This window comes from Lampris incognitus, chromosome 4 (genome assembly GCF_029633865.1).
Source record: "Lampris incognitus isolate fLamInc1 chromosome 4, fLamInc1.hap2, whole genome shotgun sequence".
Lineage (NCBI taxonomy): Eukaryota > Metazoa > Chordata > Actinopteri > Lampriformes > Lampridae > Lampris > Lampris incognitus.
In genome coordinates, this window is record NC_079214.1 from 15,144,491 (window position 1) to 15,171,704 (window position 27,214).

A 27,214-nucleotide genomic window follows, 5' to 3' on the forward strand; every position below is an offset into this window, starting at 1 on the left:
ACCAGAAACTTGAAGGTCTCGGCGGAGCTCACCTTTTTCTTTCTAACTGGGGGGGGGGGTCATGTCTCAAAGAGAGGGCTGACTGACTTTTGTTTCAAATAAACTTTCATAGCTGTAAGCGTGTAGTCCTACTTGCTTTATGTCAGCACATCTGATATAGATAGGGAATATGAAGGTAGTATATCACGCTGCAACAGGGGCACCATCTTGTGAGAATCACACTCTGTTAGGCATGTAAAAATGGCAAACAACAGCCTTAACAAAGAAATCTCTGAACAAGTTGTTCCTTGAAAACATTCAAAATAAATTTCACTCATATGTAATGTAGCCTGTTTTTATTGTCTTGTAGTTCCATATCATCTGGATACGGAGAACCATAAATTCAACAACAGCAACATAATATAACATAAACAGTTAATGACCACATCAAACCTTGACACGGGTATCAAAACCAAACATCACACTATGATACAATACGGCCAACTAAAGCAGCTTTTTTAAAGAAGCTTTTTATAAACCAGCCTTTCCTTGGCCACCTTAAAGACAGATCTGAATGAATTTGCTGTTTCTTCTGTTAACCTGGAATTGATCTCAAGTACCTTGTTTGGTAGAATCTCCTTTTGCTTAGTTGCTGTGACATCACAATGTTTGCAGATATATATATATATATTTTTTTTTTGTGCAATTGGTTCTGTGCGTGGCTGCTTACATCCCCGCTAATCCAGTCTTCTGATAAGTGCGCACCAATTACATTTTCAGAAAGCAAAAGAGTTTTTGCATGTCTGCATACTGGGCATCCCAAGCTTCCACCCTTAATGAATAGTCATGAGTCTTCCATTCTCTCCACTGCTGGCTGGTCCAGTTAGGCGGGGGAGAGGGTTAGGTGGTGTTAGCATCATCATCGGCCTCTTCCTCTTTCAAGCTGTTAACCCATCTCCAGCTTCTTCTGTTGGCTTGTTCCGTGTCGTCGCCCCGGTTTGTGCTACAGCAGTCCCAGCAGGTGTAGCATCAGCGTTGGTTGTGGAAGACACCTCTGGCTCTGGTTGCTCTTTGATTTGCTTAGAATTTTCAGTAAATCCAAAATTTGCGACTAAACTTCCTTGTTTTCTTTTTGATATAGCTGTCAGAATCAGAATACTATCTTTATGCTGACTACAAAACATATGGCGGTTCGACATACAGACTGAGTGGGACTAAAAGTTTTTTTTTCTTTTTAAGAAAGCTTGTTTTTTTCTGATTGTGGGCCACACTTTGATGGTGATGGCAAGAATAGCATGCATGCTGATATCTTTATTACCGTGAATTAATGATGAATCATTCTTATGCATGAATCACACAACAATTATAGCCTACATTTATAAATGATCCATGATGATGAAGATACAGAAAAATAGAAATGCATTGGATATTGTCAATATTTTAGAGATCCCCCAGATTTTTCACAAATCATGTAAGGAAACAAAATTCATTCCTCTTTTATTGCAGAAATACATTGAAATGTTGTGAAAGTATGTTAATATCTAATTAATATCTCTTGCCATTTTTTATTCTCCGTAGAAATTCCCAGTAGCAGACTGTGGGGCCTCGCAATGGGCCTTCAAAGGTCAGATTAATCACCCTGCCACACACACACACACACACACACACACACACACACACACACACACACACACAAAATCACCAGCAACTCATTGCCTCAAGCTCCACTAAAACTGAAACAATATGCAAACTACGTCATGAATTCCACATAAAAAATAAGTTCATTACAAAATCGTAAAAATAAGTCCATTACAAAATCGCCTCCCGAAACCTGTTAACCCATGTGCCCAAACCACCGGCTCAACAAGCTGAAATTATGCAAACCCAGTTATTTCACTGACAAATACAAATGCATTATGAATAAATAAATAAATAAATATAAATATATGTGTGTGTGTATATATATATATATACACTACCGTTCAAAAGTTTGGGATCACCCAAACAATTTCGTGTTTTCCATGAAAAGTCACACTTATTCACCACCATATGTTGTGAAATGAATAGAAAATAGAGTCAAGACATTGACAAGGTTAGAAATAATGATTTGTATTTGAAATAAGATTTTTTTTACATCAAACTTTGCTTTCGTCAAAGAATCCTCCATTTGCAGCAATTACAGCATTGCAGACCTTTGGCATTCTAGCTGTTAATTTGCTGAGGTAATCTGGAGAAATTGCACCCCACGCTTCCAGAAGCAGCTCCCACAAGTTGGATTGGTTGGATGGGCACTTCTTTGAGCAGATTGAGTTTCTGGAGCATCACATTTGTGGGGTCAATTAAACGCTCAAAATGGCCAGAAAAAGAGAACTTTCATCTGAAACTCGACAGTCTATTCTTGTTCTTAGAAATGAAGGCTATTCCATGCGAGAAATTGCTAAGAAATTGAAGATTTCCTACACCGGTGTGTACTACTCCCTTCAGAGGACAGCACAAACAGGCTCTAACAGGTACTATTTAATGAAGATGCCAGTTGGGGACCTGTGAGGCATCTGTTTCTCAAACTAGAGACTCTAATGTACTTATCTTCTTGCTCAGTTGTGCAACGCGGCCTCCCACTTCTTTTTCTACTCTGGTTAGAGCCTGTTTGTGCTGTCCTCTGAAGGGAGTAGTACACACCGGTGTAGGAAATCTTCAATTTCTTAGCAATTTCTCGCATGGAATAGCCTTCATTTCTAAGAACAAGAATAGACTGTCGAGTTTCAGATGAAAGTTCTCTTTTTCTGGCCATTTTGAGCGTTTAATTGACCCCACAAATGTGATGCTCCAGAAACTCAATCTGTTCAAAGAAGTGCCCATCCAACCAATCCAACTTGTGGGAGCTGCTTCTGGAAGCGTGGGGTGCAATTTCTCCAGATTACCTCAACAAATTAACAGCTAGAATGCCAAAGGTCTGCAATGCTGTAATTGCTGCAAATGGAGGATTCTTTGACGAAAGCAAAGTTTGATGTAAAAAAAATCTTATTTCAAATACAAATCATTATTTCTAACCTTGTCAATGTCCTGACTCTATTTTCTATTCATTTCACAACATATGGTGGTGAATAAGTGTGACTTTTCATGGAAAACACAAAATTGTTTGGGTGATCCCAAACTTTTGAACGGTAGTGTATATATATATATAGCATATGCATTAGCATATCTGAGCATTGTCAACAACAATCTTAATCAACTCAACGCTATAGATAATTAATACAGCAGGACTCACCAGTCACTTGAAAACCAAAAATCGATTCTTCATCCCTTCCTGATGAAACGATTAATCACCTTCGGCTTCGGTGAAGTGCCTGACGAAGCCCTTGCCCGCCTGCGGGCCTGTGAAAATGTTCCTCTTCAAGTTTACAAATGGCACCCCATACTGAGCTTAGTAGTGGGTCTCTCCTTTTCAGAAACCTTTCTCCCATGGGGCTGTACGTCACAAATTGTGGTCACTCACCCACTCCTTGACCTGAGAGAGACGTTTAGTAGGGACATTTATTAGGACGCACTCGCAACCCGCATCAGGTGCGCCACTGGTCTGGACGGTTTCGCGCTTGCTCATCTTGAAAACTTTGCCTGAAAAGTGGAATCCGAAGCAAATCGGCCACGATGCCAATTTCTTTGTGAGCCGCCATTATTCTCGATTTCTAACAGTGGCAGGCTATAGCGCATTACATGCCCTAGGCATGAAGAAATACCTAGGCCTATTGGTTGATATGATGACATCATCTGGCCCCTTCTAGCAAGTGCGGCGCCCGGGTAGCGTAGCGGTCTGTTCCGTTGCCTACCAACACGGGGGTCAGCGGTTCAAATTCCCGTGTTACCTCTGGCTAGGTCGGGCGTCTCTACAGACACAACTGGCTGTGTCTGCAGGTGGGAAGCCGGATGTGAAGAGTAGGGTAGTTGGCCAAGCACAATTGGGGAGAAAAAAAATAGTGGCGTCCCAATCAACACAAACAAAAATTTGATCATCACAGAAGGTTGAATCAGTTCATCTGGACACAACGTTTATTGAGAGAAAAGCTTCATCACTCATCTGAGTGACCTCTTCAGTCTCAGCTGACTCCCCACCCATATACACAATGCAGTGGCATAGTGACCAAATGATTGGTTTCATATTTGCTGTGACCATTAACTAGCGTTTCAAAGGCCATGTGTACTATTCACAGAGGATTAGGGAATAGTTGCAACTACAGCATTGTAAGATGGTGACAAATGTACACTTGTTCAGGGATGGTCGTTCCCTCTTGTAGGTGGCCTCTTTGACTCCCCGTTCAAACCAGCGTTCCTCCCTATCAAGAATGTGCACATCCTCATCCTTGAAGGCGTGGCCACTGACTGGCCTGTAGATGGGTGTAGACTTCAGAGTCCTGGCCTGATGCGTTCTTCTGTGTTGGGCCATCCTCTTGGCCAGCGTCTGTTTGGTTTCCCCATTGAACAATTCATGGCAATCCTCCCGGCACATAGCAGCGTACACTATATTGCTCTGTTTGTGCCGGGGGACCCGGTCCTTCGGGTGGACACCGGATACCTGCAGTAAGCGGAGACTGAAGAGGTCACTTAGATGAGTGATGAAACATTTCTCTCAATAAAAGTTGTGTTCAGATGAACTGATTCAACTTTCTGTGATTTTCTTACCTGGATTATTGAGCATGCATAAAGACAAATTTTGATTGGTTAATTTTGTTGTCACCCTATATTAATGTCAAGTATATTTTCTATGAACAGATCCTGCAGCCGAGGACACAGCAGGCCCAAAATGACAACCCAATGCCCAAAATGGCATTTTACATTTCTGTAAACCATGGATACATTAAAATCTCGATTCTAAACCAACAATAAGTTTTAAATCAATATTTCAACGTATGGCCAATGTTGGCGGTGCTTGCGTGATTGTCAAGTTTCTGTCTGCGAAAAAAAAAGAAAGAAAAAAAAGCGGCTGACATTCCTGTTATACTCAGTGGAAAATGCAATATTTTAAGATAGTTTTGGCATTAATATGTGTTTTGATAACATTTCACGCAAGAAATTAGCATTTTATTTTCCTAATCTTCATTCAGTGAATGTATATGATCTTTAGTTTGCTAGCTATTACGAAGATTCTTTCAGGTCTCGCCAGAAAATTGGCAATGTTTCCAACATTGAACACCCGCCCCCCCCAAAAAAAATAATTCCACAATACTTGCTAAAATATCCTAAATAAATCAAAATCTTTTTCCTCTTTTTTTAAATAAACCATCTAAATGCAGTGTAATTAATGTTTCGGCTGCAGTAAATATTTGCTATATTCTGTAGATATATCTATTTTTATGACCCTATTCACAACACTATTTTTGCAAACCAGAAGAACTACAACTATGGTGCTGATTTGTATCAAGCGGCATGGCACAGCTCAAGGAAATTGTAGATTTTGTATTTCCGAGAACTGGAAGTTGTAAATAGTGAATTGAGAGTACACTGAGGGGTTTAAGGGGATGGGAAACACATTTGTGCAATCAAATTTTAAAGATCTATTTGTAAAATGGGTGGACATTAATTTTGACCACATTTGACCATGCCCCCACATACCTGAGGTCAAGAGGTCTCTATAACAGCTGGTCCCAAGTCTGTAGCCTACGATGGCCCTGAAGTGCAAATCCCTACGACAAATAGGAAAACACAAAGACACTTAAAAAAACACAACGGCATATAGGAAATCACAACGACAAATAGGAAAACACACAAAATACAGCGGCCAATAGGAAAATACAACAACTCACAAAACACAATGGCAAATAAGAAAACACAATGGTAAATAACAAAACACAGCGACAAATTGCAAATCAAATTAACAAAGGCGAAAACACAACAACAAATCTGAAATCACAATGGCAAAACGGAAACCACAACTAAACAGAAAACACAACCACAAATTGGAAAAGACAACTACATGAACTTCTATTGGATAAGGAGGGTGCCTATCGACAAGGATCATCGCTGGTTGGATGCACTGTCTGTCTCTTTAAAGGGAAATGTAAATGGTTTTTATGTGCCTGTCCAATCAGTATTTAGCACCGATATAGTCAACTGAAGAAATAAATTCCTTAGCGTGTGCTATATTGACCGAGAAATCCGAGTTCTCCTGGTCGTGGGGCCGTGCCGGCACTGCCTACATGTACCAGGATGCATCTGACACCCAAACCCCAAATCCTTCCAAAGCCTGCCCAGCTTGTGGAGGTGGGCATTTCTTGGGGGTCTGTGTACAAAGAAGTCTTAAATTATTCGCGCTTTGATGGGAAAACTGAAAAATTACATAAATAGAATTGGATTAGTTTTATTGACAGCAAAAATGTATTCTTGTTCTATTGTGCCCGGCTGTGACAACTACAGAAAGAGGAAGGAGTAAGCGTAAGCTACCACTGATTACCAACAGATGTTGAATGGTGCAAATAATGGCTCCAAGCGATAAAAAAAACCCAAATATGTCGAAAATGGGGCGGCATGGTGGCACAGTGGTTGGCACAGTCGCTTCACAGCAAGAAGGTCCTGGGTTTGAGCCCTGGGGTATTTCAACCTTGGAGGGTCATCCCGGGTTGTCCTCTGTGTGGAGTTTGTATGTTCTCCCCCTGTCTGTGTGGGTTTCCTCCGGGGGCTCTGGTTTCCTCCCACAGTCCAAAGACATGTAGGTCAGGTGAATCGGCTGTACTAAATTGCCCCTAGGTATGAATGTGTGTGTGTGTATGTATGTGTGTGCATGTGTGTGTGTGTGATGGCCTGGCGGCCTGTCCAGGGTGTCTCCCCGCCTGCTGCCCAATGACTGCTGGAATAGGCTCCACCATCCCCGCGACCCTGAGAGCAGGATAAGCGGTTCAGATAATGGATGGATGGATGGATGTCGAAAATGCATTGACACCAGTACTGGGGAATCTTTGGGAATGCCACTTGCATTTTGCAGCAAATAACGACAACAGGGAAATATATTTCAACTGTGAAATACTCTGGTGTATATTTATACTGCATTAGTACTGCACAATCCATCAGGCCCGAATAAAATGCTTGGCACAGAGGGGAGCAGCGCAGCACACAGGATCCACTCCTGGTGAGACGCATGAGGAGCCCGGCCTGAAGAAACCCCACAGAGCCCAGAACCTCCATGTTCTAAGCTCTCTGGCTTCCAGCAGAGTAGCTCAGCAGAGTGGAGTCAAGTGGCCTCCGGCAAGCCAGCACAGATGAGTGGCACCAGTTTGATGAGGACATGGCCAGAACCATCATATCAACAGCAAAGGGAGATGCAGACAGACGACTTCTGATGATGACAACTATCATTGTCAGTTTTGCAGCAGAGATGTTTGGTGTTAATAATAATAACAATAATAATAATAATAATTATCATTATTATTAACACCAAACATATCTGCTTGGTTATAACAATAATAAAGTTATAATAATAATAATATTATTATAACTATTTATAATAGTTTATAATTAATATTAACAACACCAAACATCTCTGCCTGGTTATAATAATAATAATAAATCTATCTTATATAGCGCTTTTCTAACAGTCAAAGTTGCTTTACAATAAACGGGGTGAAACAAGACAACAGATAAACATAACACAGACATACAGGGGTGGATGGGAAGGGGGGGCTACGAGTTAGAGAAGCGGCAGCCACACATGATGCCAGCAGTACTCTCTGACTTAAACAGATACAAAAGGGCAAGAAAAACAAAAAACAACAGCACTGTGGATGTTGATAGGGGTTTACTTCCGTAGCCTATTCCTTTTCCGAGGTATCCACTAGGCAGTGGCACTATTTACCCCATTGCTGGGGTCTGGTTCGTGGGCATCAGGGAATATCAACACACCGATGGGCCTGCGTACCGCACATCTAAGGGCCAGACCTCCTCTGAGTCCCTTGTAGTTCGGCCGGGGTCCAAGATGTATCCAGTTACTGTGCGTAACCACAAGGAGGCACTACATAGGGGTTGCTGTTGGAGAGGCCATGTACTGGCAGGGAGAGACTTACATGCTCGGCTCTCCTGTTCACATTTCTACTAGCAGCGATGAAGGTTGAGAGTGAGGCGTGACAGGCACAGAACACTACACCAACACACTAGATGATTCACAACAACCCGACTTCTTACACAAGAATGTCAGAATGTTGAAGAGGGCAAGACCCCCAGACCCAACTACACCATGAACCGAAGGGCAGACAAGATCCACCAACTGCGACAAGAGCTCTGGACTCTGGTAAGGCAGTTAAAGGTAGCAACTGAGAAGGAGAAACCCTCACTGGCTGAGCTCTGTTACATCATCAGGAAGAAGTTTATGTCCCTGCGTAGAGCAGAATGGCACAGAAGACAGAGGAAGGAGAGAGCCAGGAAGCATACTGTGTTTACAGCTGATCCATTTGGATTCACAAGGCAGCTGTTAGGGCAGAAGCGAAGCGGTTGTTTTGCCTGCTCTTCAGAAGAGGTAGACCACTTCCTGCACAAAACTCCGAGTGACCCTGATAGAGAGCAAGAGCTAGGGCCCCTCAGAGCTCTTTTGTATGTACCATCACCCACAGTGGAGTTCGACATCTGAGAGCTGCCCTGGAAGGAAGTCCAGGAGTGGGTACTGCAGTCAGAGCCAACTCTACTCTGGGACCCAGTGGAGTACCCTATAAGGTGTACAAGCACTGCCCAGAGCTCCTCAGTATCCTCTGGAAGACTCTGCGGGTGATTTGGCACAGGGGAACTGTAACAGGCCAGTGGAGGCAGGCAGGGGGAGTCTGGATACCAAAGGAAGAGAACTCAAACAAGTTGGTGCAGTTCAGATCCATCTTGCTCCTCAGTGTGAGGGGGAAGATCTTCTTCAGTGTCCTATCCAGAAGGATGATGGACTTCCTCCATAAGAATGCCTACATTGATACTTTGGTACAGAAAGGTGGCATTCCTGGAATTCCAAGGTGCCTAGAACACAACATAGTTGTCACCCAGCTGATCAAGGAGGCACACAAAGGGAAAGGTGACCTAGTTGTGCTTTGGCTTGACCGTGCCAACATATATGGCTCAATACCCCACAAGCTGATCAAGACTACCCTGGACAACACCATATACCCAGTAAGATCAAAGATCTCATCCTGAACTACTATGGGAACTTCAGGCTCAGAGTCACTTCTGGGAACACAACATCTGACTGGCACCGGCTTGAGAAGGAGATCATAACTGGGTGTACCATCTCAGTTACACTCTTCACCCTTGCCATGAATATGGTGTCAGGGCAGCTGAAACTGAGTGCAGAGGCCCTCTGTCCAAGTCTGGCGTTCAGCAGCCCCATCAGAGTCTTTATGGACAACGTCACCATCACCACATCAACAGTGCCTACTGGTAGGTGGAACTTCCAGGGCCTGGAGAAGCTCATCTCCAGGGCAAGGATGAGTTTTAAACCAGTCAAATCCAGAGCCAGGGTGTTGAAGGACGGAAAAGTGGTGGACCAGTGTTGATTCTTTCTAGATGGCATTGCAATCCCATCCATTAGCAGGAAATTAGTCAAGAGCCTAGGCAAGGTCTTTGACTGCAGCCTTAGAGATACAGCAGCAATCCAAGCAACCATCAAGGAGCTTGAGAACTGGCTCACCACAGTAGACAAGTCTGGCCTACCTGGCAGGTTCAAGGCTTTGATTTACCAACGTGGCATTTTACGCTGAGTCCTTTGGCCTATGCTGGTTTACAAGGTAACACTGTCAACAGTGGAGACCTTGGAGAGGAAGATTAGTAACTACCTCTGGATATGGCTGGGTATGCCACACAGCCTTAGTAGTGCATCCCTGTTTGGGCGGAGCAAGAAATTCCAGTTTCCTATCAGCAGCCTCTATGAAGAGTTCAGGTTTCCCCAGACAAGAGAAGCAGACACTGCTCTATTGGGACTCCAAGGACTCTTCAGTGGCATCAGCAGGCATTGTGGTGCAGACAGGCAGGAAGTAGAGAGCCCAGGAAGGCCTGGAGATAGCAGAGTCTCAGCTGAGACACAGGGTTGTGTGGGCACAGCGGCAACTGGACAGGCAGGGCTGGGAGCCGTCCCATAACCTTGCTATGTTAAGGACTATGGCATTACATTACAGTCATTTAGCCAACGCTTTTATCCAAAGCAACTTACAATAAGTGCATTTAACATAGGAAATCAGGAGAACTACTAGTCATCAGAGGTCATAAGTGCATCTTCTCTCTAAACAAGCATCTAAGAGCAAAACCAGTACTCAAGTAAAAGTGCAAGAAAGTAAATGACTGAATACAATAAGTGCTAAGAGCAAGTAACAGGGTAGTAGATCTTGAAGAGGTGAGTTTTCAACCTGTGCCGAAAGATGGGCAGCGACTCCGCTGTCCTGACATCAGTGGGGAGTTCATTCCACCACTGTGGGACCAGGACAGAAAAGAGCCGTGACCGGGTTGATCGGCAGCAGGCAAGGACAAACATCTTCTAGTCCTGGAGGTGGTGTGGGCAGAGATCGAGGAGGAAAGGACCAGCAGAATGGTTGGCATGCAGCAGCAGGGAGCATGGACAAGGTGGGAGGGTGTGCTGGAGGGGAAGATACCCTGGGCAGATATCTGGCAGGCAGAACCACAGCGGATCAAGTTCATGGTACAAACTGTGTATGATATTCTACCTATCCCAGCAAATCTCTATCTCTGGGGCAATACTGATTCTCTATCATGTCTTCTGTGCCCTGGAAAAGGTTCACTTGAGCACAACCTAAGCAGCTGCCCATCAGCCCTGGGGGAGGGCTGTTATCCACTGGCGACATGACCAGGTGCTGAAGGCAGTTGCAGAGGCCATCTCCAAAGCTGTGGCCAATAACAAGCAAGCCCGCGGACAGAGGAACATTGCCTTTGTCAGGGCTGGTGAGCAGCCTCAGTTAGAGCCCAGATCAGTAACAGGTCTCCTCACCTCTGCGTCAGACCGGGAGCTGCGAGTCGACTTGGGGGAGCAGCTCAGGTTCCCGGATCATGTTATGACAACTTCGTTGAGGCCAGACATAGTGCTATCATCAGCCTCTTCAAAACAGGTGCTCCTTACAGAGCTGACAGTTCCCTGGGAGGGCCGGATGTAGGAGGCAAATGAGTGGAAGCAGTCCAAGTACCAGGAGCTGGTGGATCAGTGCCAGAGGAGAGGCTGGAAGGCGTGTTGTGAGTCCATTAAAGTGGGGGTGTAGAGACTTTGCTGGCCGCTCACTGTGCAAGGTCTACACTCCACTTGGCATCAATGGGGCTGCTGAAAGGAAAACCATCAAGTCTTCCATGGTGGCTGCAGAGAGGACTTCCAGATGGCCTTGGATCAGAAGGAGTGATCGGTGGGCCAATGCTGCTGGTACACAAGCCACAAAACAAAAAACAAACAAACAAAACAAATAACTTTAATTTCATGTATTGGGCCTCCAAAGATCTCAGCCTTGGCACAGGTCTAGTTTCAGAGAGCCCTTTGGAGGCCCAATACATGAAATGAAAGTTATTTTGTTTGTTTATTTGTTTTTAAAATAAGTCCCTTTTACATACTGCAGTCTTGCTGACCATCCAGGGCATTATTTGCTTGGGTTAGGGTTAGGTCTGAAAAGCAAGATCTTGCATTTCATCAGGAAAATAAGCTTCAAAGTTGGCCAGGACTACTATTTTGGTTATAAATTAGTAAAAAATTATTACCTTAAATGATTTTTCTCACCATTTCCACAAAAACAGATAAAAAGAAAATAAAAAAAACTACAGACCTTTAATTTCATGAGTTGGGCCCCCAAAGGGATCTTTGTGCTAAGGCCTGTGTAAGCCTGTGCTAAGGCCGTGTCCATGAATTGTGGAAAAATAAAACTTTGTTGTATGACTAAACCAAATACATCTTTGGAAAGGTCTCAAACTATAGAGTAACTTTATATTGGTCTGAAGATTGTAAATGGCTCTTGCTTTGAAATATTGATCTCTGAACCTTCATCTCAGTGCATGTTGCAAGGCTTTTCACTGAGCAACAGAAGGGGCTACAGACATGGGACTAACTGTTATAGAAAGCTCTTGACTTCAGTTATATGACTATACCAAATAAGTATAGTCACTAAGTCAGGAGGCTGTCAAATATAGTCAAAATTTATTTTCAGACATTTACCAATTACATATTTAATATCCAATCACATGAATGTGTTTCACATTTCACCCCTGTGTACTCTCAATTTAGTATTTACAACTTCCAATTCTAGGAAATACAGTAATAGTTTTAAAAGCAACAATTCCCTTGAGCTACACCACGCAGCTTGATACAAATCAGCACTATAGTCGTAGTTCTTCTGGTTTGCAAAATAGCATTATATATGGTTGTAAAACTATATATATATATATATATATATACAAGGATACAGGAAAAAAGATTTTAATACAGTGCAGTACAGGCCTGTTTCGTGCGTCTTGCACTCATCAGCTGTTAATGTTTTATTCACAAAGAATAATACATTTTATGTTGCCCAGCGTTACGCCCCTAATTTTGGTTAGACAGAAACCAATCAGATAGGGAAACATTAAAATTATAATAACCAATGGGGTAGGTACTTATGATGCACAGCGACCAATGGAGGGGTAGAAAACATTACAACCAATTTGACTGGGGATTGTTTTGAAAAGCATTTAGGGGCCAGGGCACTGTTGAAATGGCGTACATCAATATATATATATATATATATATATATATATTATATATATATATATATACACACACACACACACACACACACACACACACTCTACAGAATATATCAAATATTCACTACAGCTGAAACATAAATTAGACCGCATTTAGGTGGTTTATTTGAATAATGATAAAAAAAAGTCACACAAATGTTGATTTATTTAGGATATGTTTAGCAAGTGTTGTAAAAACGCATTTTGGGATTGTGTTCAATGTTGGAAACATTGCATTCCAACAATCCCTGGAATGACCTGAAAGAACCTTTTGTAATAGCTAGCAAACTAAAGATAATATACATTGACTGAATGAAGATTATGAAAACAAAATGCACATTTCTTAGTAGAAATGTTATCAAAATGCATTTCAATGCCGAAACTATCTTAAATATTGCATTTTCCACTGAGAATAATAGGAATGTCAGCCATTTCTTTTGTTTTCGCAGACAAACTTGGTAGTCATGTGACGTGGATGCAGGCTCTGCCAACATAGGCTACAAGTTGGAAATGTATTTTTAGTTCAGAAAGGCCAATATGTTAATGCATCCGTGGTTTGCAGAAATGCAAAATACCGACATGTTATTTTAGTGCAGTTATAGCTGTAAAGAAGCCAATGCAGAAGCAGGAACATCAAGTTTCAGCTAGCTCCAGATAGTAGGTTTATGGTTATGATGGTAACTGAAATGGAACCAAAATGATTACTAAAATCAAATAAATAACTTATAAATTATTTCAACAATAACATTATAATTACTAATTTGTAATATTTTATCAACTAAAAATTACACCTCTCAAAATTGGTAGGACCTGCAGAGAAGGCCCTGAAGGCCCAAGGGTTTGGCCAGAGGATAAATGCATTGGAGTCAATCCTATTTGAAAATTCATTTTGTGTTTTTGTTATTTTGATTATTAATAGTATTCTTATTAATATGAAAACTGATGCTGATTGTATGTTGTGTAGATAATTCAGCAAATGCACGTCAAAACATATTTTTGATGAATGATCCTGATACTTGGCTTGTTTGAATTAAACTGGCTTCTATCTGTTTGGCCATCTTGTCATTTGATGATCCGTTGCAGCAATAATACATCTCATAATGACCTCTTAGCAGTGAACGTGAACAGGTCTATTGTTTGCCATGCAAAATTAAAAAGGGGATTCTAGAAAGCAAGCAATTAACCTTCGGCAGAATGGTAATCCAATGCAACGTACACACAGTGATCCTACTTTCTCCAACTCTGAAGTGTTATAAAAGTTGCTTTTTAAAAAAGAAAAAAAATTGGCGTTTTACAAGCTTATTTGGTTTGATAGTTTCTCAAAACTAGATCCTCAGTTAGACTGCTTTACAGTATTGTGTGTCATGATGTACAGATTGAAGTTGTTGCATTATAAATGGTGCCGACATTGACACCTTCATGAGATGGAAATTAGAACGAAGACATGATTCATCACTGCAAACACAATGATACATTGCGTGCTTTGTAAGGTGGCCTCTTTTATTACGTTAAACCAGAAAACACCACACCTGATACAAAAAAAAAATATATATATATATATATACTGTTCTCCAAATTAATGCATAGAGAATAGAAATCAAAGTCTGGTCTGGAGTTGGTATCTATTAATGCTGTTTTTTTTCCCCAAAATCAGGTCATATCTATTTTTGCTCAGAGATGATCAATAATGCATCAACAATTAAAAGTTAAGACTTTAAGAGAATATAGTTAGCATTAGTTACTCAAGACCATATTCAGCAGACTGAATTATTGATTTGAAGGGATCCATTTAGGAAATGAGTAAAAATATTAATAATACACTATTGTCATATGTAAAGGTGTTTTGTGTAATATTTCAGCTTTCCTGAATGGTAATATGACAAGTAAATGTCAGCGGTTGATATTGAATGGTGCTAATTACAACAAAACAAATGACTGGTGGATCTAACAACGCTTCACATCTCGATAAAAAAACTCAGCAGGGGTACGACTAAATTGTTTTTGTTGTTGTTTGATGCTTATCTCCAAAAATACTTGGCTCACAATCAGTCCTCATCCAGTAATCACAAAGAGAAATACATATTGAAAAATGGCAGATGTTGGCACTGTGCTCTTAGCTGGTAGGTTATTCTATGTTGTAATATACAGTTACTTGTTATGACAAGGAAACAACTTTTGTTGTGATAACAGGAAGATTAAGTTTTCATGAAAAAAACAAAAACAAACAAATCTTTTGTTTCAACAAAAGTTACCTACTTCTATTCCCCCCAGGCTAAGAGTGAGGACAAAAGAGTATTTACATTACACATTAGGAGCAGCATAGCCACAGTCAGAAATCAGTGCCAAGCTGACACTATGGGTACCGACCAGGGACTGCAGATGGTTGGGTTGGGAGCCGATGACGGAGAGATCCACTCTGCTCACAGACTGGGCTTTCTTCTCTTTATACCAGCGAACCAATCAGCTGCTCACACACCTTCGACCACTCCTGCGTCCCAGTTGACGAGCTTCCACCTGCCAATTAGGTGCACGTGTGAACACACAAACAAAAAAACACACACACACCCCCTCTGCGCACGCGCACAGATCCAAAATTTCACTGAGCTTAACGACCACAGTTGTAACAGGGACGTAAAAATACAAAATTACACAAAACTGAAGAACCTTTTCTATGTTTATGTGTGCCATCGAAGGCCAGGAATAATTAGGGTTGGGCATCGTTTGGATTTTAACGATTCTACTTTTCGGTTTCGGTCAACGATTCTCGATTCCGGTTCTTTGAGAGGCGGGGTCAAAACAGGCCACATGCTTTCACAGAAGAAAAATGTATTTAAAAAAAAAAACTTTATACAAGCCATTCTGTTTTAAGAACGGATCGTTCGTGTCAATGACTCATTCTTATATTTACATTTACAACAACTGTCTTCATACATGAAGATGAAGAAATAAAGACACAGTCACACCCTGGTCCGGACTACCAGGTGTTAAACTCCTTGAATTAGAAGTGGTTCTTGTTTAGAAAAATGAGCATATCTGCCTTCTCAGGCTGTGCACGTGAGCGTTCAGCACAGACAAAAAAAAACAAAAAAAAACAGATTTCAGTATTTGCACAGTTTATAGCAAGTCGCTCATGTGTAAGTTGTTTGCTGTCTCGCTGTTGCGAATAAGACAAACGTTATTAATTTTCACCTACCCAGTTGTGACGAGGTGCTGCTTGCTGTTTGCTCAGGGTTGGCTGAAGAGGACGCCGAGGCAGGAGATGGAGACCGGCGCAACGAGTCCAACGGTACACTGGGTCATTTGTACACCGTGGAGGCGCAGGTGTTTGGCCATATTTGTTGTGCATCCTCCCTTGCACGAAATAATGTCGCCACAGGCGTTGCACTGTGTCAACACGCCGCTTGCTGGTCCATGATGGCGCACATTTAACCTGCGGAGGCGGAAACTGCGGAAGCCGCCTGCCGTCACTACGGAAGCTGAAACCAGCTTTAGCGCGAGTGAATGTTATATAGGAACCGATAGACAGAATCCATCCATCCATTATCCGAACCGCTTATCCTGCTCAGGGTTGCGGGGACGCTGGAGCCCGATAGGCAAAATCGAAATTTGAACTTCTTAACGATCGATGCCCAACCCTATGAATAATACTGTGGCAGGATCGGGGGGGGGGGGGCAGCCCGGGAACCGCCGCAGCCAGGACGCGAACCTGGATCTCCCGCACCACAGGCGACCAAATCGTTAACCAGTCGTGTCTACTTATCCATGCACGTTACACTACCCCCCCCTCCTTCGGGAAGCGCGTCCCCGCGCTTAAGCATATCAGCTCCTTCACGCCTCAGGGCGCATACACTTCCTTTGGCCTTACGGTCGCCCCACCCCACTTCTGACACCAATGTAGCTAATTCGGGGAACAACGCAACCACAGGAACTGCCGCGGCCGGGAAGCGAACCCGTATCGCCCGCACCGCAGGAGACATCGCTAACCGCTCGACTAAAGGGTCAGACCCACCAGCCAGCGGGTCTACTTATCCATGCACGTTACAATACTATTATTATATAAATGACCCCCCCCCCATGGTGTCACTCTGTTCACAGAAACAAAGGGAAAACATAATGAAGATTGTTTGGTGACATCATCAGGAAGTTTGCTTGGCCAGTGGCTACCGAGCTAACATTAGAAGATGCTAGTATGCTAACGTTGGTGAGTAAATGTATGCTAGCGATTAGCGTTATGTGTCAATCTATTCTTGTGGATGTAGGTGTGCCAAAGAACCAGCGCCGATAGTACTATTGACTGTTCGTGTTGGCTCTGTCTGCTGGCAGATGTGCTAGCTAACACCTAAATCAAACAGACCCGGTATTAATGTTATTGTAAACTACTAATAATACACGTTAGCCCCTAGCTAACGGGTCTAACCCTTTAGCCGAGCGGTTAGTGACGTCGCCTTGTGGTGCAGTACACCCCGTATCGAATCCCGCACCGGGCAAGAAAATAACCGGTTACATTATTAGCTACAGCTGTGTTTAGCCTGTCATGCTTACGTCACAGAGAACCAAGCCCAGCCTGCCATGTTTTTAACCTTTAGAAAGTTTAAAAACTATTAAAATACTCTAGGGTTTAGTTACAGTTTAAACTTGAGTGAGTGGCCAGTTCCCTCATTTTGCATATCTCGGGGCAAAACAGTGGCTTTTTTGCACAACATCACTTCTTTCCACTGACTATTCACTGATTCACACTGATAAAAAATATACACCAATTTGTCAAAAAAGTAGGACCCTCCCTGTAATATTTTCATAACTTATGAGCATATCTATTGTATTCCCGTTTATTTTGATACTTATTCTTGAATTTTTTTTCTTTATTTTTTTTTAAAGTTTTAAAGCATGATGAGTTGTGAGACCCATACACTGGGATGGCTGTAGGCAGGAAATGTAAAACAGGTATACGTTAATCATTTGGTAGACAGGAGGGAGTGTCTGCTGGTTATGCTCCTCTGCAGAATGAAGCCTCACTCAGTCCCAAAAGTTTATGTCCATACTTCCTCCACACACACACACACACACACACACACACACACACACACACACACACACACACACACACACACACACACACACAAGAGCTTGTGGTAGTACAGAGATGATTGTTAATACAACACGTATAACAAGCCCCAAATAGCTATTCCCTATGTGAGAGCTGACGCCACATACCTTTTTGAATTGCACATAAGTTAGATTACTGCCTCTTAAGACTTTGTAGATCTTCCCATTTCCATTATTTCCTAAAACCCAGCAACTGAATTCTTAAGCATATTGCATAACATGGGTAAAAGGACTTATCACACCATAAACATTTTATCGATTGGCCCGTTTTAAAAACGCTATATACACCAGACAAGCAGCTTTCATTTGACTGTTCCGGGGTGTCTTTAACTTTTAAGTTTCACACAATTTTTTAACATTATACCATAAGAATAACAGCGTTACATTAAATGTTTGCAGGTTTCATTGAACCATGACTTATTAAGTCTTGTAGAACATAAAGTATACTATCTCCCCATATTTTCACTCTGATATTTCATAGACAAAGTGGCCCGTGAAGTTATGATGTGTATCTAAGTACTGATCTGACTGGTGAAAGCTGGTGTTGAGTGAAAAGCCTGTGAAATCTCAGGCCAACAATTCAGTGGAGATCTCATCAAGGTTTGTTTGTGGAGCTAATATCAATTGGTTTCTAAGTTGGCTTTGCAAAGAGCGGATCAATCTTGCCCAACGCTCAGTCTCGCTACACACTGAGTGGAGCAAATTGTCCACATTAGCGGTACCGTAATACACTGCTCTGATGTTGACTGCTTTAAAGTTAATCCTCTTGTACCGGTAATTTGATTTCTGCCTGACTCCGAAGGTGTCCTGACTTTGTCTTTTTAAGCATAGCCATTGCATCAGCAAGAGGCCCAATGCCAACCTGAGTAGGCACGAGAATCTTTACTTGAAAACCTAGCAGCTAATATCCAGACCAGAGTATTGTTTGGACAATTTAAAGCAAAAAATACGATGAAATGAAAATACTCAAAGACCCTTTTTTTCCATGACAACTGAGCAGTACCTAAATCAAAACTCACTTTTCTGACCAAAAACTATGAGGCAATGTTATGACATTAACACATTCCCATAGTTTGTTTACGAGGGTGAATTTTATTTCTGTTATCATTTTGTTTTTGTCTTGTGATTATATATTTTCATCATAGTTTACGCCTAATGTCAAATGTGAGGTATTTCCAAGTAAAACGGGATATTAGGGTGGGACAAAACGTTGGGAGGAGTGTTATTTTATCCTTCAGGATCTGACTGGATTGTGTAATTTTGCCCCTAGCAGGATTTAAAAAAAAAAAATTTTGAAGCCGGTTGGGTGGAGGGAAAATATTTTATGATATTATTGGTTGGAATATTGCTCACTTTCCTGCTTGGACTTGGTGACACAATTACAAAAGCTTGGCTGTTGTAGAGGAAGTTGAAGTTGTTATAGGTAGCTTTTTTGGGGGGGGGGTTCCACCTTTTTCTCCCCGGTTGTATCTGGCTAATTACCCCACTCTTCTGAACCATCCCGGTCACTGCTCCACCTCCTCTGCTGATCCAGGGAGGGTACCGCGTCTCTTCCAGTACATGTAGAGTCACCAGCCGCTTCTTTTCACCTGACAGTGAGGAGTTTCACTGGGAGGCATAGTGCGTGGCAGGATCAAGCTATTCCCCCCCAGTTCCCCCTCCTCCCTGAACAGGCGCCCCAACCGACCAGAGGAGGTGCAAGTGCAATGGCCAGGACACATACCCACATCCGGCTTCCCAATTGCAGACACTGACAGTTGTGTCTGTAGGGACGCCCAACCAAGCTGGAGATAACACAGGGATTCGAACCGGCGATCCCCACGTTGATAGGCAACAGAATAAACTGCTACATTACCCTGAGGTAACTTTCTTTTAACATCATTTTGTCATCTTTGGTCAAATTATTATTGCACACTGATAAGTATCCATCAAGTAAATGTACTGTAAAAAAAACAAACTTGGTCTCTCTGGCTGCTAATTTTGATTCTCAAAAACCATTCAGCCCAAATGAAACAACCAATAACAACTAAGGAGCATCCCTAACTCAGTGCTAATCATATTGTGTGCCCATGCAGGGCAGCCGACCCTGGATTTTTTTGGGGGGGGGGGTGGACTGTAAAAATCGCACAACAACAGCCTTAAGGTGATCATCAGTTTTAAGGTCAGATTTTGATGTAAAACAAATAAAAACAGAGTTTTTGTGATTTTATTGACAAGTTGTTGAATAGGTGCATAATATCACTGGGGAAGCTAGTATAAAGCAGCTAGCATGGAGCCTCGTAAAGTCTACTATTTCAGAGTCTCCAACATATATGTAAAAACTATGACCAAATTCAAATTAAAGAGATTTATTAAGAATCTTACCCCTATAGCATTTGGCCTACATCAAATATATCCTGTATTATATGTTTAACATTTAGCATTTTGTTAAAGACCACATGAAATGAAAAATGTCTTTTCCTCATTTAACCTCTTATCTGCACTGAGTTCTCATTTGCCTACCATTATATGCCAAAAAATACCACAAATTTTTTTTCCCTTTTTATTTGTATTTAAAGAATCCTATGTTTTCTCTTCCTGGAAGAGGCATCAAATAGTGATAAAAAATAGTGATATCGCTTGGCACATGTGGGGGGTATCGAGTAAAATGTCCAGCAGTAATTTGATTTGAATTTCCCCACCTTCTGAAAATATAAATATATGTGTCTACACTCTTGCAGTTGTTCATGTCCAAAAACCCTCTTTTCTTTCCCCCCAAACATGATGGCTATGAAAACAAAGGTTGGAGTTCATTCACATCAAGGAGGGAGGCATTTTTCAAAAGATGAGGTCATCCATCTAGGATGGTTATTGCAGAGGGTGTCCCTCAGAACCGCCATCTATGTGGCCGGGAAGGTCAGGACGAGTTTCTTCTTCAGGGTCACAGTGTAGCACAGGAGGGCGTTCCTCTCCCTCCATTGTGGTAATATTATGCAGTATTGCACATACCACAATAACGTCCAAAGGCCTTTCTTGAGTGACCCTGAGACCTTGCAGCCGATGGTGCTCTCCACCTTGGCCCATCAGAGAGGGCAGGACGGGCTAGCCTCTGTCCCAAAGGAGAAGACCATCAAAGTAACCGATGATCACATGGCAAAAGGTTATTGTTTGGGCTTAGCTGACAAGTGACAATAGTTACTAGGTGATAGACTACATCGTTAAGTATCTTCAGTACCTATTTTAAGTAATACAGCTAACCGCCTAAAGCCACATACCTGTACACTTTCAGTTAGCCGAGTTTGGCCGTTCGTTATTTCTGCTGAATTCTTTTTCTCACTGACTTATGTCCAGTGAGCACCCCAAAAATACACCAAAAACAAAAACTGTATTGCATAGCAGACAGTTCTAACGGACTGCGTACAGTTAGTTTCCCAATCTTCTCCTCCAGTGTTATACAAAAACCTTGCAGTGGCAGTGGGATAATAAATGAGGGCCAATGCATAGAATTTACAGTGAAGTAAAGGTAAATATTTAACGAGTAACATCCGAAGTGAGGCTAAGCCTGTCGAGATAAATTATTGATTGCAATGGAAAAACTATAAGGTGGAGATCCTCCCTACGAACACCAACATTTTTATATAATCATGTAAAACTCGATAAATCATTCAAGCTTCCATGTCCACTGCATTTTCTAGAAAACCACGTGCTATGACCAAGACAAGAGGAACAATGAATTGAATTGAACTTTACTGAACTTTACTATTGTTCTGAACACTTTTAGAGAAAGGATTCCAGCCCCACGGATCCTGCAGAATTATTGCTAAGAAATTGCTAAATATAGCTTTCGCTGCTGACCAAAATGACTGAGGTCAAAACTAATCAGATAAGCTTTTGTAGAATCTGAACCGTTAAAATGTGTTTGCATCTTTGTGAAAAAACAATAAAAATTTGTCATTTGCTTTGTCAATGATCATGTAATACGTTTAGTCACTGTTTGTTTTGCAGCAAACCTTTATGTGGAGGTACACGTTCACCAAATTGCTGTCTTCGGTCCACCGGATGCGTCATGAATGCAAATGGGATTTTCCCCAGGTGAAGAAAGAGGTAAAATAAGCAGCTTGTCATAGATCAGAAACATTTACAACAGTTCTTTCACATATTAATTATTTAAGAAAGCGGGCTTTACATTTGTCAATGACACCACCGGTTTTCCCCTTGAGGTTGGAGGTTGACAGATGAAGGAGGAATGAAGATGGAAAAAATCAAGGTGTCGCCGTTCTCTGCTGCTGAAGATCATCGGAGATGACAGGTAGGGTTGTACCAGACTCGCACAACTTGAAACAGTTGCCATAGGTGATATGCACCTCATCAGTCCATGCCTGTCCAAATCGGTTGCAGTGTCAAATTGGTGAGAATCAGGGACCTAGCCAAATGTGCTACCGACAAAGAGGGAAACTTTGCTTCAGACATTGAAATTGTTCAGTATGATCTGAGATTCTCACAGAGATGAAACCCGGTGCTTGAAGCGAATCACAAAAATTGCATCAATCTATACACAGGATAGAATGTGAGTAACTTATTTTCAGACTACTTCCTCAGAAATAAAGATATGAAATTCAAATTTTAATAACAAACATCAAATAACAGTGCTTCTTATTATGTGGATTAAGTTTTAATGACTACATTTGAAAGCCTGTAAATATATAATAAAATCTACAGGTGTCATTATTATTATTATTACTATTTGTTATTTTGTCTTGCTATTATTTGGGGTCGGGGGGTGGGTCTTGCATGAACCACTACATCTCATACTACATGAACCAAAAATTTGAGTGGAATATCTGGAATGTCGAAAAACTACTACTACTACTACTACTACTACTACTACTACTACTACTACTACTACTACTACTACTACTACTACTTTCGGCTGCTCCCATTAGGGATCGCCACGGCGGATCCGTTTCCATCTCTTCCTGTCCTCTGCATCTTCCTCTGTTACACCAGCCACCTGCATGTCCTCCATCACCACATCCATAAACCTCCTCTTCGGCCTTCCTCTTTTCCTCTTCCCTGGCAGCTCCATATTCAGCATCCTTCTCCTAATATACCCAGCATCTCTCCTCCACACATGTCCAAGCCATCTCAATCTTGCCTCTTTTGCTTTGTCTCCAAACCGTCCAACCTGAGCTGTCCCTCTAATATACTCGTTCCTAATCCTGTCCTTCTTCATCACTCCCAATGAAAATCTTAGCATCTTCAACTCTGCCACCTCCAGCTCCCCCTCCCGTCTTTTCATCAGTGCCACTGTCTCAAAACCATATAACACAGCTGGTCTCACTACCATTTTGTAAATCTTCCCTTTAACTCCTGCCAACTATTACTACAAATGTGACAAATATCACAAGTTCCAAGATAAAGTTTTGTATTACTGTGCAACTCGTCCAGCACACCAGATCTAAAGCAGGGCTGGGATGGGCATCCAGATGATCAGATAGCCCACCCTACCAAACTGCCATGGTGGTGGTGGTGGGGGCAGGGGAAGCCAATATAAACACATAAGCAGAGGTGAGACATGTTTTGGACCAGCTCTCAACATCATTTCACATTATCTATCCACCCTTACACAGAGAAGTTTTCTCTGGAGGGATTACTATAAATGCCTACGTTTTCAATAGGCAGGAGGGCAGCTCGCTCCCTTCCTTTTCAGTATTAACCATCAGGCCTTCCTTCTGACAGGTGAAGTCAATGCAGATTTAGTTGTATATCCCTAAATCGAAATGTAGTCCCGGAAGGCTTTAGAATCATAATTATATTCTGCGCAATGTACGGCACCCCCTATCAGGGCCACACGTGGGGGGGGGGGGGCTTTCTGGGGTCCAGGCACCGGTGGGGGGGGGGGCATGGAGGCTTGCAAAAATCATGTTCCCCCTAAATATAAGCAATGATAATGGCAATATGTACCATTGAGTGTGACCTGGCTAAACAGATGGACATTAAAGATACTATGAAGGACCTTGCATCCAGTAAGATGAGGAAGATGGCTGTGAAGAGGCAAAGATGAAGCCATAATGTAAGAAATTGCATTTTCTACTAAGAAATGTGTGGTGTAAGTGTAGCAGATCTTAGCTGACCTTGGTGTGTTAAAGAGTTTTATTATTGTGTGTGTGTGATGTTGATGCTGTATCGGATACAGCATCAACATCAAAAATCAACACAGATACAGGAAAAACCCTATATCTGTATTAAAACTTTCTTTCCCTCTATCTGTGTATATATATATGTACACACACACACACACACACACACACACACACACACACACACACACACACACACACACATATGGTGGCATGGTGGCATGGTGGCGCAGTGGATGGCGAGGTCGCCTCACAGTAAGAAGGTCCTGGGTTCGAGCCCCAGGGTAATCCAACCTTGGGGGTAGTCCCAGGCCGTCCTGTGTGGAGTTTGCATGTTCTCCCCGTGTCTGCGTGGGTTTCCTCTCCGGTTTCCTCCCACAGTCCAAAGACATGTAAGTCAGGTGAATCAGCCGTACTAAATTGTCCCTAAGTATGAATGTGTGTGGGTATATTTGGCACTGTGTGATAGTCCGGCGGCCTGTCCAGGGTGTCTCCCCACCTGCTGCCCAATGACTGCTGGGATAGGCTCCAGCATCCCCACGACCCTGAGAGCAGGATAAGCGGTTCGGAAAATGGATGGATATATACGTGTGTGTGTGTGTGTGTGTGTGTGTGAATGAATGATATATTAATGGAAGAATCAATAAAGTGTCATAATAATGTGTTTGGCCAACACGAGCCTCCAGAACAGCTGCAGTGCTCCTTGTCATAGATTCTACAAGTCTCTGAGCACTACTGGAGGGATGGAACATCATTCTTCCAAAAGATATTCCCAGATTTGGTGTTTTGATGATGGTGGCCGAGAGCACTGTCTAACACGTCAGTCCAAAACCTCCCATAGGTGTACAATTGGGTGGAGAGCTGGTGACTGAGAAGGTCATAGCATATGATTTACATAATTTTCATCCTCATCAAGCCATTCAGTGACCTCCCCCCCATGCCCTGTGGACGGGGCATTGATACCCTGGAAGAGACCACTCCCATCAGCATAGAAATGTTTCATCATAGGATAAAGGTGATCGCTCAGAACAACTTTGTATTGATTTGCAGTGACCCTTCCCTCTAAGGGGGCAAGTGCATGAAATGAAAATGCCCCTCCAGTGCATAACAGAGCCCCTGGACCCCCTCACTGTATGGATCAAGCATTCAGGTTTTTCCTTTTATTTTTCACCGATCTGTATATTGAAGAGTCAAGGATCCTCCCCAGTAGCACACCAGGAACCCACCACAGATGTCGCCACAGAGCAGGTATGGTCCCATGAATCAACAGCAGTTTAGTGTCATGGAGCCCTGGAGAAAGGACAGAGCTTTCATCCACACAGGAAGCTATCTCAGGCACAACAGATGGAGAGAATAGTGCCGAGTGAGAGTGATGCATAGTCAAAGCCAACACAAATGGTGCAGAAATAGTCATGAAAAAAAAAGAAGCAAAACAAGCAACAGCAGAAGTCTCTGGGAGAGGCTGCAGAAGTGGCCATTTCACCTAACTCCTCTTCCGTGTACTCTGTCTCCTGCAAATATGGTTGTACTGTAGACTCTCCAAAATATCATGAAAAGTTGTCATCATCCATCACGTCCTCTACTGTTACAACCTGGCAATTTCTGCTTTTTGTATTTTACTTTTTAAAACTACCATGATCTAAGTGAAGGAGTCTAAGCAAATGTGTATCAACTCTTCCTGGTCGAAGATTGCCTCCTTCCCACTGTGCCTTGTTCCCTCCCCCTTGGTGGTGTGAGTAAGAATCAGGAAGAGAAATGCCTTGTGTTTCTTATCTGACTGAAATCACCACCGATACATTTTCAACTCATCCACAGCGCTCCCAAGGGGCACAGAGTGAGCAGACAGAAGTGGCGCTGTCCTGTAGTCAGCATTACTGATGACTGATTCATGGAGATAAAGTTGAAAAACAGCAAAATTCACCTGAGCAGCTGTCAGATGTCATCACTAACATCTTCAACATCTCACTTGCCCCACGCAGTCATCCCCATGTGTTTCAAGTCTACTACTATCATACCAGTGCCAAGGAAGTCCCCCATGTCCTGCCACAATGACTACCGCCCCATTGCACCTACTCCCATAATCATGAAGTGCTTCAAGAGGCTGGTCATGAAGCACATTAAGTCCAGCCTGTCCTCCACTCTGGACCCCTCCAGAAGATGCCATAACCTCTGCCCTTCACCCAGCCCTGCTCCACCTGGAGAGAAAGAACAGCTATGTGAGGATGTTGTTCATTAACTTCAGCTCAGCTTTTAATACAATTATACCTCAACACCTTATTGGAAAGCTGAGCCAGCTGGACCATAACAGTTCCCTCTGCAAGTGGGTGCTGGACTTCCTCTCAGGGAGCCCACAGTCAGTCCAAATTGGCAAGATCACTTCCAGGACCATCACTCTGAGCAGCGACACTCGACTGGGCTGTGTGCTCAGTCCGCTCTTATTCACCCTGCTGACTCACAACTACACAACATCATTCATCTCCAACCTCACCATAATGTTTGCTGAGGACACTATAGTGGTAGGCCTCATCAGCAGCAAATGATGAATCACTATACAGAGCGGAGGTGGACCAACTGGCAGCATGGTGCAAAATCAACAACCTCCCCCTAAACATAGGGAAAACAAAGGAGGTAATCATTGAGTTTACAAAGATCAGCACCCACCATACCCCCTGACCATCAATGGTATGCACGTGCAGAGTCAGCAATGCTAAGTTGCCGGGGGTACACATCACTTCTGGTCCTCACATGTCACTGCGCTCTCCAAGAAGGCTCACCAGCTTCCCCACTTCTTGCGGTGTTTGAAGAAGGTGAGTCTCCCCCCACCAGTCCTCACCATATTCTACAGAGGCACCATAGAGAGCATTCTGACCACCTGTATCACTGTCTGGCATGGGAATTGCAAGGCCTCCAACCGCAAGTCTCTACAGCGGATAGCGAAAACAGCTAGAAAGAGCTTAAGAACTGCTCTCCTATCCATCCAGGCCATCTATGACGCATGGTGCACTCGGAAGACCCTCAGCATCATGAAGGACCCCACTCACCCTTCCCACATCCACTTCACCCTCCTACCCTCTGGCAGGAGGTACCAGAGCTTCCGTGCTGCCTCCACCCAGACTATGCAAAAGTTTATTTCCTCGACTGTGAGGTTCCTAAACAGCCTGAACACTCAGGCCTTCCACACCATGACTGTTTTGACCTTACTCCTCTTGCACAATTAACTGCACGGTCACTGTAAACAACACACCTACCTGCACAACTCTCGCTGCCAGAAACTCACTGACCGTGTCAGGTGTCCT

At 42.8% G+C, this 27,214-nt stretch overlaps 1 pseudogene; it reads left to right on the forward strand.

The window, feature by feature from the left end:
- Window positions 1–7,203: 7,203 nt before the first annotated feature.
- On the forward strand, window positions 7,204–11,394 carry LOC130111967 (uncharacterized; annotated as a pseudogene).
- The last annotated feature ends 15,820 nt before the right edge of the window (window positions 11,395–27,214 follow it).